At 42.0% G+C, this 17677-nt stretch overlaps 1 protein-coding gene across 8 annotated transcripts in view; it reads right to left on the reverse strand.

Annotated features, from left to right (window-relative positions):
* Positions 1 to 14425, reverse strand: part of SCEL (sciellin) — a 98900-nt gene extending 84475 nt beyond the window's left edge. For 2 of the 8 annotated variants that reach the window (XM_084767530.1, XM_084767529.1), the window contains exon 1: positions 14274 to 14425. The gene's annotated coding sequence lies outside the window, so the exon portion shown is untranslated. Of the gene's footprint in view, positions 1 to 10701; positions 10783 to 14273 lie in introns of all 8 variants that reach the window. The other 6 variants (XM_084767525.1, XM_084767528.1, XM_084767527.1 and 3 more) reach the window with 4 other exon arrangements.
* Between the last annotated feature and the right edge of the window lie 3252 nt (positions 14426 to 17677).

The following is a 17677-nucleotide window of genomic DNA, read 5'->3' on the forward strand; positions in this document are numbered from 1 at the left end:
TAAAATAAGGATAAGAAGAAAAATAGTGATGATATTAAGAAACTTCAAGGAGCAATTTAATTGCTAAGATATATTTTTCAACAATAGTGACAAAGCCTACAAATATAATGAATGTTACATAAAGTGCCTACATAAAGAACCTGAGTTGTATCTGTTCCAAGGAATGTATTTTATTTATTTTATACATGGATAAATATTAGTCCCAGTGTGTTTAACATCCCCAAGGCTATATAATAAGCAACTAATTAAATTCAGTTTTCAATGGATTCATTTATTCACTCAATAAATGTGCACTGAGTACCTGCATTGTGCCTGGCCCTGAGCTACTAGAGGCAGCACAGTGAGTTGGACAAGTGTTTGGTCATGTTGAATGGACAAAAAGAGAGACTGTACTCAACTCAGTGCCCAGGGGAAGAAGGACATTAGACAGGCTTACCAATTTCCTCCTGGGAAATCCAAGAGAACCCAAGCAACAGGTGTCTCATGAGAGAAGAAGCAACAAGATGCCCAGAAACTACAGAGCTGGCCAAATGCTGGCCATTTTAAACAACTGTTCTGTGGGAAAACTCCAAGGTCCTTAGCTAGCTGTGACCAGCCACCATTATTAAGGTGTGAAAGGTTTAATATGATACCAATCCCAGTTCTTCCAGGACTGATACAGCTCCCCAGAAGTGGCATAGCCATCTGTGGTATTCATGGATACTCATAGCTCCTTCTCACACATGCATATGCATCAAAAATTACATTTGGCAGGGACCAGCATAATGGCTCGGCAGGTGAAGGCAACAGCCGCCAATCCTGATGCCTTGAGTTCAACCAACACAATCTACAGTCAGAGTGGGTGGAAGGAGGCGACTGACTCCCACAAGTCATCTTCTGGCCTCTGCCTGTCACACGCATGCACAAACACACACACACACACACACACACACACACACACACACACAAACACACACACACACAAACACACACACACACACACACACACACACACACACACACGAAATAAATAAATGAAGATATATCCTTAACGACTATGTTAGCATGAACACAATTAAGACTGTCTGCAGTATTCATGTTCATGATTATTACAGTTGCTTTTTCCCCTGTTGTTTAAAGGAGTTAAAATGAGAACACTTCCATGACTCTCAGAAGCATGGCAAATGTGGACAACTAGTCATTCTAGGTGAGTAAATGTGTCCTTTTGGTATCTATCCTAGATAACATACGGAACTTGAAGGACCATTCAGTCTTTTATTTATTTATTTATTTGTTTATTTATTTATTTGTGGTCACATATGTGCCAATGTATGTTTTCAGACAGGAAAATATAATAGTTAAATAGACATAGAGATGTGGCACTTTATAGATATTTCTTAAAATATACTTTCTCAGTTTCTTTTATCTTGTGAAAAAACAGATATCTCTCACTTCTGTTTGTTTAAATATTTTTATTGTAAGTTATTCACATTACATCATGATTATAATCCCCTCACTCTTAACTGAGAAGCAAATTTTAGGTCCAATTTCTCACAGTCAAGTTCTGCAGTCATACATACCCCTTAGCTTACCCCAGCAATCAGGGCTAACAAAACTTGTCACCTACTTCAAACGGTTCTTGTGATGATAATGATCAAATGAATAATGTTCACACACACACAAAATACTTTGTTAAACTCTAAATGCTGCCTCCCTAGCACCTTGTTATCAGCTATAGTATGACCTAGAGACTCTGAAAGCCCCCCCCCCCATCTTTTGACGCCAAAGTACCTCCATCAGTATTGTCACAGGCGTAAGGACACAGCCACGTAACCTGGACATGACTGACTCAGGATTAAAATGCCAGTCCCATGACTCAGAGCAGAGGTAACTCTATGAGGATAATGTGCAATTTGGAGTTTACTATGGGATCTGCCTGAAGCTCAGTTAGCACAGAGCATGTCCTTGCTCAGCTTCTTGTGCCTCCCCGTCCTTCACTTCCTGCTCCTGAGAGAGACTACACCTGCAATAAGTCACAGGCATCACACGCTGACGCTGGGGAGACGGGTACAAGACAGAGAAACAACAAAAGTCATGGCCACTTACTCTCTGTCTAAGCGCGGAGCCCCCTTGCGTACTCTCTGTCTAAGAACGGAGCTTTTCCAAAGTAGTGAAGTCATTCGAAGAGCTTTGTGCCATGCTGCCCCTGGCCTGTGCCCTGCATTTCTTCAGCTGTCATATCTCACAGGGCAATGAGCAACACCATAAACATGTGTTAGTTGAGCCCTTGCTTTGAGAGCATAATGTGTGTCATGGGCATTATCTCTCACCACCATATGAACTCCGGGAGGTGGCTACTTGTATCGCCAACACTCAGGCAAGACACGTAAAGTTCAGGGAGGCGGACTTCTCCAACAACAAAGCCATCTTTTCTGAGCACCCAGACACCGTGCTCATCGTGAGTCACTGAAAAATTAGACGGGTATCCTGAGATAGAGGGACGGAGGCGTAGCACTTGTTGGGGGCCTGCCTGACCCACGACATATTGCAAGTCCAGAAAGTTTGACCCACAATGCACCAGGCCAACCAAAGCAGTCTTTCAAGGGATCACGGAGGCAGATCAAGCTCCAGAGAAGAGCCTTCTCTGTGTGTTCTTGAATATTATCTTGGTAGTAAAACATATGCGAACACACAATCCTACACGTGAGTAGTCATAGCAACATTATTTGTAATACTAAAAAAACAGTGGAACTAACCCAAACACCCACCAAACGATGAATGGATATGTCTCTTGGCATATCCAATCAATGCATTGCTCAGGATTACACAGGACTGAGAACTGATTCACACTAGGACATGGGTGAAACTTGAAACAGGCTAAACAAAGGAAGCCAGACACTAAAGATGTGTTATTCTGTCTCTATGAAATGTGAAAAATAGTCAGGCTCTTAGAAAAAAAGTTAACTTGGGCTTTTTAGAAGTCAGGAGAAAGGAAGATGATGCTAATGGAAATGAGGCCTCTTTGGGGGCAAAAATGGTCTGGAATTACACAGTGGTGATGGATTTTTTTTCCTCCTTTATTAATTTATTCTTGTTACATTTCAATGGTTATCCCATCCCTTGTATCCTCCCATTCTTCCCTCGCTCCCAATTTCCCCTTATTCCCCTCCCCTATGACTGTTCCTGAGGGGGATTACCTCCCCCTGTATATGCTCATAGGGTATCAAGTCTCTTCTTGGTAACCTGCTGTCCTTCCTCTGATTGCCACCAGGCCTCCCCGTCCAGGGGACATGGTCAAAGGTGAGGCACCAGAGTATGTGAGAAAGTCATATCCCACTCTCCACTCTACTGTGGAGAGTGTTCTGTCCATTGGCTAGATCTGGGTAGGGGCTTAAGGTTTACCGCCTGTATTGTTCTTGGCTGGTGCCTTAGTTTGAGCGGGACCCCTGTGCCCAAATCTGCCTATCATAATGTTCTACTTGTAGGCTTCTAGGACCCTCTGGGTCCTTCTACTTTGCCTTTCTCCCATGCTTCTCTCATCTAGAGTCCCACTAGAATGTCCTCCCCTCTGTCTCAGTTTCCTGGTAAGTAAAGGCTTTCGTGGGACATGCCCCTTGGGCTAATATGCAGATATAAGTGAGTATATACCATTTGAGTCTTTCTGCTTCTGGGTTAACTCACTCATTATGATCATTTCTAGCTCAACCCATTTATCCACAAATTTCGGGAATTCCTTGTTTTTAATAGCTGAATAGTATTCCATAGTGATGGATTAAAAGCTTGTGAATTAATAAATAATAGCGAATTTTGTACTTTCAACTGGATAAATATTATGGTATGTGAATCAGCTTCCAACTTTAAAAAAATAATCCCAAACCAAAAATTGTTATCAGGTTGGACTCTGCGTGGAGTGCTGAGAGTGGTATGGAAGAATTGGGGGATGGATGGACCCAGAGGGGTCAGGAGCCCCACAAGGAGATCATCATGGCTGGTGTTTCTGAACCCGGGGGAGCCTGCACAAACTGTTGCACCAACCAAGGACGATGCATACAGTAAACCTAGACCCCCTGTTCAGATATAGCCAACAGACAGCACATTCTCCACAGTTGTGAGGAGCAGGGACTGTCGCTGTCATAAACTCTGGTGCCCCTGATTTGATCACTTCCTCTTAGTAGGGAGGCCCAATGGGCACACAGAGGAAGGGGAAGCAGGCTATCTGGATGAGATCTGATAGGCTGTGGTCATGTGGTAGGAAAAGAGGTCCCCTTCTGTCAGAGGTCTTGGGGAAGGGAATAGGCTAGAAGAGGGAGGGAGGATGGGAACAGGAAGATACAAGTAAGAGGATAATAATCTGGATGTAAACTGAATAAATTATAATAAATTAAAATTTTAAAAACTTGTCAGCAGGTGTGGACCACACGAGAGCTGAAGGGATGACGTTATTTTGCCGCCATCATTTTGTCAGAATAAAATGAAGTAAGATTTTTATATCACAGGATTACATCAAGTCCCTCAGGACTGAGATCCATCCAGACATTGGTAACATATATACTGTACTGAAAAACATCCTTGCTTAAATGTTCCTGACTCCTGACCAGACTCAATTATTATTTCTGCTTTGGAAACAGAGTCACTCTCTTACAGGAAAGCATGGATGGGAACCTAAGGAAAAATGCCAATCCTGTTCAAGATTCTTTCCATGTGAATGAACCAGGTGATAAGGCAGATTGTGTGGCAATAAGAAAATGCAATATTCTACCATGTTGCATGAACATGTGACTACTGGATACTAGATTTCTGATATTTTACTTAGTGTGCTATCTAACAACATATCATATATTCTATTTATAGTACATATTGGACAAAGAGAATATTTAGCATATATAGTAAATATTATATATTATAATTTATTCTATAGTTTATATATTATATTGTTTATTTATAAAAACAATTAAATACTGTAAGTATCTATTGCTATAACATTGAACTTAAAATTCAGTGTATAGAAGACACACTGTGCTCATTTAAAACACAGAAATCTCTCATTATATATGCCATGTTTTATTCATACTACATTTGCTAGCTTCCAGAACAAACAGCTTCTGGAGTGTTCATGTTGCCTACTGGATCTTTGTGCAGACTTCCCACACATATGAATGTTGATGATCCCTCTCCCTATTGTATGCCATCTTTAGCTTCTTGTTAGGCCCTGGAACTTTCCATTTTCCTCCAAGTATCACAAGGCAATTGGCTGTCATTGTCTTTCTGTCTTTCTGACTACTAGCTAGTTTGAAGTAAAATATGCCTGAGCAGTGAGCACACTAAGGCTGAGTGGTGGCTCAGAGGACAACTGGCAAACTGTGATTTAGCCGCAGGCTGAGTCCCAACTGTGGCACTCATTAGCCACGTGGGCCAAGCCATTACTTCTGTCTCTGCAAAGTGGGGGTAATAGCAAGCTTAAAGGGTTATTGTGAAAACTAAAGATAATGTTCTATAAATTATAAATTACTATAAGCAGCTAAGCTGTCATTATTACTCTCCCCTTTCCTTGCCAGAGTCAACAGGCAACAGATGCCTGGGTTGAGAGGACAATCGAGTGGGACACAGGTGAGAGACCAAAGAAACTGGAAAGAGCAATGCCTACAGGCAAGCTGTGCACCAGGGAAGATGCACAACATAGAGACTACAGACCCAGAGAGAGAGCGAGAGAGAGTAAGCTTCCGGTAACCACTTACTCCTAGATGTGTCCCAGAGGTTCTATGGCAGGGTTTTCAGGTTTACATGATACCCAAGGCCCATCATTAACAGAGAGGAAGAGGGTATGGACAGAGACTGGAGCAGACGCCTCGCTCCTTTAGTCAAGCCTTCTGAAGAATGCTTCCTGGGTCCCAAAGCATGAGAGGGCCACACCTTCCAGGAGGGTGTTCGGTCTGTCTTATTGGAGTTAGTCCTAAATGTAGCACCAAGAGGCAATTCCTGCTTTCCATTGTTGACTTGTTTTTGGTTTTGTCTATAGCACTCTGTAAAAAGTTGACAATATGACAGTTTGAGAGTCTCTTAAGATCTTGCTCATCCCAGCATCATACCCAGACCCTGGCTACAAACTTCTAGATCAGGGGTCACAACAAACCCATTCGGGGGTCAAAACATCTCTTCACAGGGGTTGCCTAAGACCATCAGAAATCCCAGGTGTTTACATTACGATTCACAACAGTAGCAAAATTACAGTTATGAAGTAGCAATGAGAATAACTTTATGGTTGGGGGTCACCACAGCATGGGGAACTGTGTGAAAGGGTCACAGCATCAGGAAGGTTGGGAACCTCTGTTCTAAACAAACCAGGTTGTAGAGGGTGTGAGAGATGAAGCATGGAAGCACCAAGTTACAGTAAAAGTATGCCTACGGAAGTGCCTATACTCAGTGCGCAGACATTTTTATTAGCCGGATGCAAATCACCATATGTCCATCATGTCTCCTGTTGTCTGGTAAGTTACTGAATATATAGTTGGTCTCATATTTTTGAGTAGTGGGACCACATTATTTTTAAGTGATTTTTCATAATAAAAATGACCATCACTCTGACTGTCATATTTAGAATGCTCCAGAAGTCAAGCTTAGTAGAATATAATCTATAATTCTAGCTCCCAGGGATGCTGCTTGAACCACAGAGAATGTTCAAGGCCAGCCTGGAAAAGTGAGTAAGACCTTGCCCCAAATTTTAAGGAAAAAAAAAAAACCATAAAGTGAGGACTGAGTATCCTGTTCAGAGGTAGAGTGTTTGCATAGAATGAAAAAGAAAAAAAGAACATTCTTAGGATGCCATGGCTTCTTTTTGTTGTTGTTGTTGTTGTTAATTAAAAATTTTGCTTATGGTGGGCAGTGGTAGCACACACCTTTAAGTTTTTTTTTTTCCAAGACAGGGTTTCCCTGTGTACTCTTGGCTGTCCCGGACTCACTTTGTAGACCAGGCTAGGCTCGAAATCACATCAATCCGCCTGCCTCTGCCTCCCGAGTGCTGGAATTAAAGGCATGCACCACCTCGCCTGGCAGGCACACACCTTTAATCCCAGCACTTGAGAGGCAGAGGCAGGCATATCACTGTGAGTTCAAGGCCAGCCTAGTCCACACAGTGAATTCTGGGACAGCCAGGGCTACAAAAAGAAACCTTGTCTTGGAAAATACATACATACATACATACATACATACATGCATACATACATACATACATACGAAGTGACGCCCTCCTCCCACACCGTCTGATCAGTCTATTGTCTGGTTCATCTTAAACTTCAGGGACCATCAAAGGAGCCCTGGGCAGGCTGGGAAAGGATGAACAGGAAAAGCCCAGACACAACTCATAACACAAAATGGTGACCTCTCTAGCACCCATTCTTTACTTCTTCCCTAGCTATAGATAAAGCCACACTTTCCAGCCTCTGTTGAAGCTACAGCTGAGCACATCAGTAGTGCAGGCTATGGAGACTGAAAGAAACATCCCTTTCTAGGCTGGGTGTGGTGGCGCACACCTTTAATCCCAGCACTCAGGAGGCAGAGGCAGGCTGATCACTGTGAGTTTGAGGCCAGCCTAGTCTACAAAGTGAGTCCGGGACAGCCAAGGCTACACAGAGAAACCCTGTCTCAAAAAACAAAAAAACAAAAACAAACAAACAAAAATTCAAAAGAAAAATCCCTTTCTGCTTGGCCTTTTTGTTTCAGCTATTCTTCTCTAAACTAAGTTGCCATGCGGAAGGTAGGAGTGGCTGTCCTGGACGTGACAAGGTCATAAAACTGCCACAATTATCCTGGATCATCCATCTTTAAACTTTTCCTTCTAGAAGAATGACAAAGCTCCTCTTATTAAAAATTAAGTTACTTAGCCGGGCGTGGTGGCGCACGCCTTTAATCCCAGCACTCAGGAGGCAGAGGCGGGCGGATCACTGTGAGTTTGAGGCCAGCCTGGTCTACAAAGTGAGTCCAGGACAGCCAAGGCTAACACAGAGAGACCCTTTCTCGAAAAACCAAAAAAAAAAATTAAGTTACTTTTTATATTTATTCCTCAATCCTAATGCTTTTCTTCTATGTTTCTAAGCTTTTATAGAACAAATAGGTTTGAAATAGACAGGGGTCAACAAGACATGTGACAAAACAGCACACGCAACAGCAGGTCTGTGATCAAGGCTTTTAGCAAGAGGGACCACTTGTTGAGTCACTACTATGTGCCAATTCCTGTGCTCAAGTATATGATCTTATTTAATCTTTTCGGTGTGTACTATTATCTCTAATTATAGGAGCCCAAGATGTAGCCTGCACAGATCACAGTAAGTGGTAGAAACAGGAGCTGTAATTAAGTGTGTGTGAATACAATGCAGTAAGTGGTTCTATATACAACTCAAAATGCTACGGGATATAGCCAATACAAGGCTTGCAAGGAATCACTCTAGCATGCCGAAAGATAGGGCAACAGTGGAGAGGTGGTTGGGGGTAGCAACAGTGATGAATGGCACCTAGAACATGTCCTGACAGCTCAGCATGGAACTTCTCACTCCCACCACACTGAAGCTAAGACCTGATAACATTGCTTGCCTGGGGGCCATCTTGCTGCCAGACAGCTGAGCAATGCTTCCTATTCATTTCCAAAACGCATGCTGTCCATTGGTGCAATCTAGATAATAAAGGAAGATGTATTGTCTGCTATTTTCAGGTAATAATAGTTCATTAAGGATTCTGTTTTTCCTCTGAAATAAAAATGACTGGTACTGCAGGGTTTTTTGTTTTTGTTTTTGTTTTTCTTATTGGATTTAAGTGACACCAAAATAATGGTCATCTGCTTGATGGCTCAAGGCTCATCTGTATAATTGCCTCTGCCAACTATCATCTACCTCAGTTTCTCCTCTCATCAGCCCAGTTGGTGGTCCAGAGCCATTTCTAGTGGCTTCTAAACCATCTGTGAAGTGAGTCCCTCTTTCATTCAGTTCCACTTTCCCAGACATTTTTCTGCAACGGAACTCCTCTATTCTGCCCAGGACAGAAAGCAACATTGTTTTTAATATACAGGTGTTTCTTATGCAGTTATTAAAAAAAAATAAACAACATACATCTCTGTGAAGAATATACTTGGTTTTTTTTTTAAATGCTTTTTTGGGAATAAGCTGTCAATCACAAGCCTCTCAAATTGAATGCTAAAAATTAAATACAACAAATTTTTATTTTTATGGAATTCTTTAATGCAATTACTTTTTAAGGCCTAGAGTTATCTGGATTTTAAAACCTATTCAACATCCAACCAAATGAGGCCACTCTAGTAGCCTCGGTTCAAAGTTAATTGGGCTTTATTCTTAACTACCGTATTCTAGTTTCACTGCAGTAAAGTTTATAGCTTCTCGAGAGAAGGATGGGGCTCCTCAGAAAGCTGAGGCCTGAGTCTATGTGCAGCGGCGGCATGCATCAGCGCCTGAGCCTCTCTGGCTTCATTTTTCATGAGACAGGGCCTTACCAAGGAGCCCAGACTGGACACCAAGAGCTACCTCCGGTTCCCAGGATTTGGGATTACAGCACAGCAACTATGTTTTAAATGTGGAAGTCATAGAGAGAGAAAAAATGATACTCCAATTCTTCTCTATTGTATTGGGAACTACAAAAATCACCCTCTGGTTTTGGTTTTGGTTTTGGTTTCAAAATCTTTACAAAAACACTGTGATTTGTCAGTATTATTAACTACCATTTATGCTTGAGGAGACAAAAACCCAGAGAAGGGGTCCAGGGTCTTTCAGCCAACTAGAGTTCTAGACTAGAAGTGCTCAGATTAAATTTAGTGATCTTGCCAAAATGGTAGACTAGCCCTGTGCCCATAACCAGCTATAGTTTAGATGGCCATATAGTCAATATGCAACATTCAAGTTTAAATATCCTTTTAGCTGCCAAAGTACTAAACACTTAAGTTGAAATTCTAACCATAGAGCAAAATTCTCAAAAACCTTGACATAAACAGAACAAAACAAAGTTAAGGAAAAGCAAGTATAAAAAACTGTCAACTAGCAGCCAATCTTCCATTTCTTCTTTGAGGTTCAGTAACAGAAGGCGGTCCTTTGCCCTTACAGTTGGCAAACTCTACATGCGATGCCATGGCTCTGTGGGGCTGTGGAGTGAAATGTGGTCACTTGGTGTGGGCTAGTTGGCGCCCCGTAGTGGGGCTGTTTGGGGAAGGTTGGGTGGTTCAGCCTTTCTGGAGGAAGTGTATCTTTGGGATGGGGACTGAGACTCAGAAGCTTCGCTTACTTCTACTCCGCTCTCAGAATGCTTATCTTTGAGTATGTGACCTCTCTCAGCTTCCTACCCCTTCGCCTTGCCTCCAGTACTCTGCAACCACAAGCCAATGTAAACACCATCTTCTCTAAGTCGCCTTGGCCATGGTGTTCTATCACAGCAACATGGTGTTCTATCACAGCAACAAAAAGTAGATAATGCGATTCTATAATTAAAATAACATGTGAGTCGTTGTAAAGAAAGCTAGGGCAGAGGCTGGAAATAGGGGTAGCTTTATCCTGGGTAGGATCTCAGGATAAATCGGTTGCCTGGAGTTACATAGCTAGTGAATTACACGGTGGAGGTTCAAACTCAGACCATGTTGACACTAAAGCTCCTCTCTTAGGAACATAGCAAACAAAAGGGAGCAGTGAGTGGAAAGTTACTGGACTAAAGGAAACGGTAAATAAAATAGCAGACCCTTTGCAGCAGATCTCTGTGATGGGTCAGCCAGCTGCATGAGCTGGAGCAGATTCTTGAAGGTCATTTTACCAAAGGCTTCTGAGGGCAGCAGAGAGTAGCAATTGAGTGGGTTAACTACTCCAGAAGCCTTTTGCAGTGTAGTGAACTCCTAATACATTTATGGAAATGGTTGCCTTTTTGGAAAGCAATGCAATCATCGGTAGAATGGAAAATAGAAAGAACTACAGCCAATGTGTTTAGGGAAAAAAATGGTATAAATGGCATTGGCCTGAGTGGTACACGCCTTGCTATAGAAAGAAGTCTTGGGGATTTTATTTCTCAGAAATCATTGGGACAGAATCTCTAAGAGCAGGAAGAGATTGGAGACTGTAAAGCTATTTTTTAACAGAAGAATGAGAGATAATCTCAGACCTATAAATAGCCAATAATCAATCACCACCACAGACCTATAAAAAGAAGGGTAATATTCTAGCAGATAAATAAAACAAGCCATCAGAGAGCTATTATCACCCAAACCTCATGAAATGTTAGGGGAGGGGAAAGCAAATAGATGTGCCTAAGCATCTTACCGTGTAACTCTTACATACTTTATAGAAGGCTGCTGCGGTCTCCTGAGCTGTATGTGCCGCCATTCACTAAGTAACTAGTTCACTCTTAACATCCACAAAAAGATTTACTAACATTTTAGAGCCAAGAACCTTGGGTTTAGAGACAATTTAGGATACATTAATTCATTTCTTAGAGTTCTTGAGTGTGCGATTACAATGAGTACTCAGGACTATTGGTTTCTTGGCAAGATGAAAGCCCATTGGCATTTAACATACAGTTATAAAATTCCTTCTTCTAATTGATGATCACATAAAAGGACAATCCATATCTTTAAAGATTTGGTAACTGACATAAAACAGAAGCAAAACAAATGAAGCTGTCATCTGCAAAGCATGTGCCTGAGGAAGAGCCTTGCCTAAATCTGAAAATCATAATAGATTCGCACCATGTCAAACGGGGAGCACGAGGCAGCTACAGGTAGGTGTAGAGGAGCTAGTACCTACAACCTTTATTTATTTCAAAGTTCTTGAGACGAGAAAACAAAAAAATATATACTACAAATGGCTGAGAGGTAGGATAATGCCAGGAGGGAAACTGTGTGGTAACAACTAAGATTTCCCTTTGACTGCTGGGCTAAGGATTTTAGCACCTTGCTCGTAAGGAATGCATCCATCACACCAGATGCTATCTGCAATCATATTTTCTAGAGCTGACTGCTGGGTGGACTGTGTACAGTTCATTCCACAGTCTGAATGAAGTCGGTCAAAGCACACTCTGTTTTGTTTACAAGGCTCCCAGGAATGAGACTTCCTCAAGAGCAATGGTCAGAATTCTGACACTCAGGGGAGGGAGCCCGGTAAACAGAATCTACAGAATGGCAGACGAGGTAAGGATGAGGCTGAGGGTAGGGACTCTACCAGACAAGGTCACACCGAGGGGCTGCTAATATTAAATAAATAAATAAATACATACATACATACATACATACATAAATAAATAAATAAATAAATAAATAAAAGACCAAGTCCAAAAGCCACAAACCAAAAATGTCTTTCTATGTCAAAATCACCAAACAAAAATTATAATACCATTGTCATATATTGCCAGGCAAGGGCACTCTTGATTACATAGCACAGTAGTCCTTTTATAAAGATAGTGTGTAGCTCATTTTATCACTATTTTTCATGTGAAAAAATTTTTGAAAAATCATTGAGGAAATCCAATAGTACATGATAAATGACAGAGATCTAAGCTCACATTCTGGTTCTGCTACTCTGACCTGGGAGGTTGCCTAATACTTATTCTTTGTTTTCTTCATCTAGAAAATTCGAAGGGTAGGGCCACGGAGGTGGCTCAGAGCCTAAAGCCCCAATTTGATCCCTGTAAACCAAATAGAAAAGCCAAATGTGGTAGGACATATTTGTAATCTCAACAGCCCCGCAGTGAAACGAGAGGCAGAGACAGGACAGTCACCTACAAACTCATGGGCCAGCTAGACTGTGATACACCTCACAGCAGAAATAAAAGAGACATGCCACCTCAGTAAGGTGGAAGGGGAGAAAATAGCTACTGAAAGGTGTCCTCTGATCTCCACATGCATGCTATGGTATGCACACTTTCATACTCATATACCAATCACATGTGTATGCATACATCATCATCATCATCATCAAGTTGTTTAAATACACAGGCTGAGCTAGAAGATTCTATTATTTTTTTCCCAGCTGAGAAATTATACAAATGAGTTGCTTAGATTTACATGCACCTACATTTCTACAAAATTCCAACCTTTTCCTATGTATTCTCTATATATCTTTTAAAAATATTTTTTAATTTATTCATATTATATCTCAATTGTTAGCCCATCCCTTGTATCCTCCCATTCCTCCCTCCCTCCCTTCTCTATATATCTTGACATTTATAATCATCCAAATGTCTTGGTAAACACTTAGGCTTTTTTTTTCAATATTGTAAATACTAGAGAATAGCCAATATCAGAAAGGCCATATCTGTATTATCAGCTACAGAAGTGAAAACCGATTTTCAGTCTCATGAAAAATAAAACTGTACTCCACACATGATATCCTTGGACTTTCTGTTGACTATACATGTCAGAAAACCAAGCAGTGAAGCTCTTCAGGAAACCTTTGAGACCTGAACACTGAAACATCTCAGCCACTCAGTCATAGAAAGCAACAAAACCTCTAGTTCTTAAACAGAGCCATGTCTGCATCAGGAAAAGGCTGCTATAAGTTGTGCTCGGGTCCCACTACTCTGTACCATAAACAGAAGTGATGAAAGGAACAAATGAGTCAGACCAGCCAGTTGGTTTTTCAGGAGTAAGATGAGCAGAGAGGCTGAAATTCCCTCTGCATACCTTAATCCCTTCTCAAGCTAAGTCAGATGCACACATGCACACAAAGCCCCGAGAAGAATCACACAGCTCTGCGTCACCCCATCCTTATTCTATCCCATGGATGGCTTGTGTAGGCAAGGGTGATTTTCTTTTTTGAAGATAATAAAGTTGAATAGGTCTGCAGTCTTTGTCGCAGTTGAGGGAAAAAAATGATGCTATTTGTAAATCAAAAAAGTTTAATATTTTACTAGAAGCATCATTTATGAAAAACAGGAATATCTTTTTAAAAAAAAAAAAACAGTTTTATAGTCACTGGAGAAAACAGACCAGTGAGGAATGATTCCTTGTTTAAAAGCTTTATTATCTTTATGGGAAGTAGGGTTCCTAAGTCGCCAGCTCCCACGGGAAACTCAAAAGGCTACCTGTGTCAGTGACACTGTGATGTGGACAATGACTAAATTAAAAACCGTGAGAACTAAAAGTGCAGAATTTCTGGCACGCAGAACACTCATGAGAGGCTGTCAAAATGTAACTGGAAACAAGTCAAAGATAATGCAGACAGCCCTGACCAACATCATTTGGAGGGGAAACAGAAAGTTTGCACAAACCCCAAAGCAGCTCTTTTTTTTTTTTTTTTAATCTCGGCAAATAGAATTCAACTTACCTCTCTTGCGCAGAAACCCGGACTCTTGGCCAACTGGCCCGCAGTGATTCCCTGAGTGGATCCGGCTGAAACAAATGAGCACCTGGAGCTTCCTAGGTGCAGCTCCCACTTCCACTTGACTCTGTTAATGAACAGCTTAGAGGCTTCTCTCTCAGCACTGAGTCACGCAGGGAGGAGGTAGGCGGTGTGAAAGAGGGTGTCACCTTGTGCAAACACTAGCTCAACAAAAACAGTCTCATTCGCCAGCCTGCTGTCTCTGTCTGTAACTTCTTCACGTAATTTGTGGCCTTGCTATGCCCCAAAATGCGTTTTTATGTCCTATCACTCTTTTAACTGATATCCACAACACACAATACGGGCAAGTTGGCATCCTAGCCAACTACTTGTGAGTACGGTTTTTTGTTTTGTTTTGTTTTCAAGACAGGGTCTCTCTGTGTTAATCTTGGCTGTCCTGGACTCGCTTTGTAGACCAGGCTGTCCTCGAACTCACAGCAATCCGCCTGCCTCTGCTTCCTGAGTGCTTGGATAAAGGGTGTACACCACCATGCCTGGTGTGAATATGCTTTTCAAAAGCAAAACAAAAACTCAAAGTAGAGATGAATCTCTCCCTTTTTCCCTCCCTCCCTTCCTCCCTCTCTCCATCTTCCCCTCCCTGCTTCTCTCCCTCTACTACTTGGGATGTGAGGTCCCAGACATATGTATAGGGAGTGCACTGCTCAGTTGGGAAAGGCACAACTTCATGAGTTCTGGGCTCAGAAGATGTATACATTATTGTTTATGATGGGAACTCATGCACAGAACAACTCACAATGAACGCCAAAAAAACCCCTAAACAATTAATAATAAATTTTGATTTAAATATAATTACATCATTCTCCATTACTCCCTTTTAAATTCATGGCCTCTGTTAGAATTCTGCTTCAGTCTGCCTACCTGTGATGTCATGGCCTACCCACCATGGGGGCGTGGCCTTGCCCAGTATATAAAAGGACAGACCTACCTCGCCCTTCTCTCTCTCTCTCTCTCTCTCTCTCTCTCTCTCTCTCTCTCTCTCTCTCTCTCCCTCTCTTTCCCTCTCTTTCCCTCTCTTCTTCTCTCTTCCTTTGTCTCTGTGTCTATCCCTCTCTTTCTCTCTCTGGGGTACCACTCCTGCCTTTCCTTCTCTCCCCATGCTCACTTAACAAACTCCGTATCTAACATCTGTTGCCTTGGTTTCTTATTATCTTTTTTATCATCATCTTATTTCTAATTATAAAAGAAGGAGTCCATAGACATTCCACATGTAGAACCCTTTATAGAGACATCAGAGGACTATTACACCCCAACCGTAAGATTCTTCATGCTTAAATTATTTCACAATATGGAAAGGAAGAAAGAAGGAAAGCAAGGAAGGAAGAAAGGAAGGAAGGAAGAAGTTTAAGAGAGTCCACAAGATGGGTCAGTGGGTAAAGCTGCTTGTTGCTAAGTGCCTCATAACCTGACTTAGGGCCTCAGGACCAACATGATGGAGAAAGCAAACTTTTTCCTGCAGGTTGGCCTCTGACCGCATGTGGACTCTAACGTGCATACACACAAATAAGTAAATACAATTTTAGCTAAATTGTAATGTGCTAACAATAGTCGAAACTTCTTTTACAGCTGATGGTGACACAGATGCCTACATCAAAGCTGTTTCTGCTGTGATGGAGGAAGGACACAGAAGCGCTTCCTGGGCTGGGGGCATGCGAGGGGTGGTGGTGCGAGGGGTGCAGGGGTGCGGGGGGGCTGCAAGGGTGTGGGGGTGTGGAGGTGTGGGGGATGCAGGGGCGTGCATGCCGGGAGGAGGGGGTGGGGGGTGGGGGAGGGCTCCTCTCACAGACTCTGGAATGAACTTTTCCTAACAGCAAGGAGGATTAAAAGAAGCTTAGCAACATTGTTAAAGGGAACTGGATCGTCTATGCGTCCTGGGTCATATTAGTTCATTAGCATGCCAGCAATTAACCTCCTTAAAACGGCTCCTTAAAAATAAAATAAAATAAAATAAAATAAAATAAAATATTGCTCCTAAAAACTGCAGTTGAGTTTTGACAAGAAACGAGTAGAAGCATCCATGTGAGGGTGGGGGAGGCAATTATAGGATGGACTGTGGCTGCCTGGAATCACTTCTTGAATGTTCCTTAATTCTAGGTTGAGAGATTTGAAAACCTAAAGCAACGGTGGCTCTCACAGTGAAGCATACAGCTCTGACTCATGACATAGGAAAAACATTCCTCTGCGACTTTGCATGTGTTTATGTGTATGCATGAGGGCGAGGGATGGTTGGCACATATGCATGCAGGTGTACATGCATCTGTGTACACATCTCATATGCTAGAGGGCGTTCTCAGTCGCCCTCCACCTTGTTGTATGGGACAGAGGTCTTTGCTGAAGACCTCGTTCTGGGCAACCAAGATCTCTGCAAGGGTCCACCTATCACTGCCTCCTCTACCGCAGGGATGAGACACGCCCACCGTACTCACCTTTACCTAGGTTTTGGGGACCTGAACTCAGATCTTTATACTTGTACTGCAAGTATTCTTTTGACTGAGCCATCACCTCAGTGCCCTCCCCTAAAATATTTTTTAAATAAAATTTAAATTTCTGTCATAATGACAAATGCTGATTACAATAGGGTTGGATATTGCTAGTATCCATGAGAAAACTGGAAAACAAGATGTGACCTGTCTGACACAAGATCAAACCAATCAAAGCCTCTGCATTGATGGGGTGTGTGGTCCCCAGGCCTCACCCCTACTGGGGAGTTATTGGCACCGGAGAGTTCCTGGGGAGGGAGAACCACTGTTCCTTAATATGGCAGCTGGTAGGTTTCCCATGCTCCAGCAGATGGTCTCACACCCATGCACATATGAACAGCACTAACTGAACTTAATGTATGATCAAAAAAATGAGAGAGAGAAATGCATAAAATTGGAAGGGGACATAGATGGAGAGTAAAGGAGACAGTGGGGGATATGATCATATTTCATTGTGTACATGTATACTAGAAAAGACTTTACATAAAAGATAAAGTAAATAAAGTTGTACTCAGTGCTAGAAGTTGGCTAAAACTGTGACATAAACAGTTCCACACTATCTTGTATGGACAAGTAGTGACTTATTGAATGTTTAAATATATGGCTTTGCCCCTCATAGAATACAGAACCAGAAAAACAGGGTTTTACCTCATATCGAAGGTAAGAAAAATAGCTAAGGTGCACGTGAGGCACTTCAGTTTATGAATAATAATTATTTGTGCAATTAGTGTTCCTTCTCCCTTGTGCATCACGACACTCAGTTTACCGAGCAAAACCAGAATCTTTTCAACTCTGATTCAAAAGATGACTCACTCTAAACGTTTAAGCAAAACCCGGACTTCTTCATGATAA

Source organism: Acomys minous (assembly GCF_964271855.1).
Source record: "Acomys minous genome assembly, chromosome: 18".
Taxonomy (NCBI): domain Eukaryota; kingdom Metazoa; phylum Chordata; class Mammalia; order Rodentia; family Muridae; genus Acomys; species Acomys minous.